Source organism: Coenobita brevimanus, chromosome 27 (assembly GCF_032717465.1).
Source record: "Coenobita brevimanus isolate Jiangsu-jjx chromosome 27, ASM3271746v2, whole genome shotgun sequence".
NCBI classification, from domain to species: domain Eukaryota; kingdom Metazoa; phylum Arthropoda; class Malacostraca; order Decapoda; family Coenobitidae; genus Coenobita; species Coenobita brevimanus.
The window spans coordinates 17,418,583-17,421,585 of NC_136980.1; positions in this window are offsets into that span (position 1 = coordinate 17,418,583).

The window sequence follows — 3,003 nt, forward strand, 5'->3', positions numbered from 1 at the left end:
TACTCACTTCCGGTGGCACACTGGCCAAAAGCACAGGAGGCAGCACGGTTGGACCTTTAGTAGATGATGATCCAACAGGAACTCGCATTAAATCATTTGCAATATAACTCATGTTTGGTTGTGAGGATTGTGGAAAATAATCTCACCTCCCTGCCACGTAGTTTTTGGAGAGATGTAATTTTTGTGCCACTATATTTATTATTTCGGTGGAGCCCTACAGTATACTGTATATCTACGGGGGGTCCCATGGTCCGCACCGTCTAAGACCGTACCCTGTATTTATACAAGGCCTTCCCAGGGCCTTCCCAGGGATGTGCCAGGTAGCAGTGGAATCCTGCCCCTAGATATATATATATATATATATATATATATATATATATATATATATGGTCAGGCGACAGCCACCTGGTCGTTACATCTTACACATTATTACAAAATGCCAATCGGATCTAAGATATACCTTGGTATGTAGAGGACAAGCAAATGCATGCAATTGCTGAGAAGATGAGAGAGGGCATGACCTACCGGGTACATTTATTACTTCAAGGCGGAAAATACAGAATTTATAGTGCAATAATTCGGTGTTAGCAGAAACGTAGAAAGGCAGATTAGGCAGTTTCAGGAGGAAGGCGCAATGGAAAACTGTCATCGTTCAGGATAAACTCACAACGATGGAAGGAAGCACCTACAGGCAGTGCTTGCATCGTCAGTAAAGAATTGCACCTACTGTAGAATGACGTACATGAATAGTCTTCTGGGTTATGTATTCGAACCCCAGCCTGTGGGATTAATTTCGCCACTCACAAGAAATCATTCGATATGGATAATAGTTTAGACAACTTTCATAATGCTGACAGATAATGACACTCAGAGCTCACAACTGCAGCTAAGTAAAATATAATGAATGAAAGAAATGCATTCCGGAGCCGAATGCTAATCACCCGCCAGAATATGCTGTTGGCCAAGTAACGAACTACTGTACTTACAAACCAAATGTGAAGATAAATGGCAAAACTCTACGGAATTCAGTCACCGCGTTTCACAAAATCAAAGTCATATTAAAACAAGAAACGGTGCCAAGGTACAGCAAACCCGTTCCAGGCAGTCATTTTACTGCTGACGTATCAACACAACAGGATATCTAGTCAAAGATCTCACATATAAAATCTGGAGTAAATCGGGTGAAATTTGGCGATTCTATACCCATTTGAAATTTTAGGCCTGAACCACCTGACAGTGACTCCCCTACTGCTAACTGGTGGGTGACCCGCCTGATGTAATGAGGCATGTTACAGGATGCAGATTTGACAGATGCACCTTTAGGTTTTGGGTTCATGTCGATATGACGAATTTGAAAGGAGTTATGGCGATTTTTTTTTTTTTTTTTTTTTTTGGTCCTACAGCCTGGGTCTTGGCCCAGTTTGGCCTAAAATTTAATCAGGTGATCAGACGGTCATAGCCCATCATCCCTGTAATTTTAGTCAAAACCGCACCAGTAGTTTTCGCGTATAGTCGTTAACAGACCCACAGACAGACAAACAGACAAACAAACAAACCGAGTGAAAACAATATCGGTCCCCAAGTCCCTCGGGGGGGGGGGTAACTAGTGACCTTTGGTAGCCATTTTGGTGACCTTGACCTTGACCCCGAGTGCCTATTTTCGAACTCGTCCAAGATTTTGGCCACAAATTGATACTTTGAATGTTTCATGTTGATAGCTCAAGCGGTTCACGACATATAATGGGAACACACACACACACACACACACACACACACACACACACACAAGTGCAAAAGCATTATCGCTTCGCCTTGGTAAAGATGGGCGAGAATAAAGGAGAGCTATTTCAGCGTAGTTCTTTAGCTAATTGAATTGCAGTGGTGCTGACATGGCAGTGAAAAAGAAACTAGATGAGAAATGTTCATATATACATATATATATATATATATATATATATATATATATATATATATATATATATATATATATATATATATATATATATATAGTAGCAGCCGGAAAAGCACAGTACATAGATATGTTTGGCTTGGTTTCCAAAAATATGCTGGCATCCACAGGTTCGTCACCCGGAGCCAAATATGGCATCTAATGTCAGTGCTGCCAATCGCTCGTGTGACATCAAGCAGAGCGCAGCAAAACTTGAGCCTTTCCTATGTTTTCACCAAATTTAACGACACGACTCTTGTATATTATTGTACCTAGGCCAATGGGTTAAGAGATAGGTGCACCGTAAACCTTGCAGCTGAGTACTCCATTTGGTTTATTAGTCAGCTGATAGCACCAGGCGATTTTATTCAGCTTTGTGTGGAGTTTTTGAGGTAGAGACATTAGATATATATTTCTTTATCAGTATCCATCCATATGTGGTACACTGCGGGACCGGATCATCATCAAAGAGGGAGAACGATAACCAGAATTAAGCCTTCCCCATGCTGGCGAAGTACGAATGGGGAAGATATATCAGTGGAAAGAGTGATGCACCTGAACATCCGAATATAACGAGATCATAAAACGTACAAAGTGGAGGGAGAACTAGACTCTAATAGAAGCTGTTAGTGATGTCAAGAAGGTACTGTACAACTGACCCAAGGTCTCTCTCTCTCTCTCTCTCTCTCTCTCTCTCTCTCTATATATATATATATATATATATATATATATATATATATATATATATATATATATATATATATATATATATATATATTTATGCAAACTAACCACAGGAGAAATGAAAGAAGCGACAGTGAGTACTTTCGTATATTACATCTTCAGAGTGAGACAGAAACGTAAAGGGTAGAGGTCTTTTATGCACACCCGCAGCAGGTAGTGGCACACAGAACAGTGGGTGACCTGAGTTTTTACCTGCGGTTCTCACCAATGAAACTATCAGTGTGAAACGTAAACATGAACAGAAATTAAAAGGACTGATTGAAAACAGTTATTGGAACATACATATGAATCCAGATTGCGTCATAAACCTG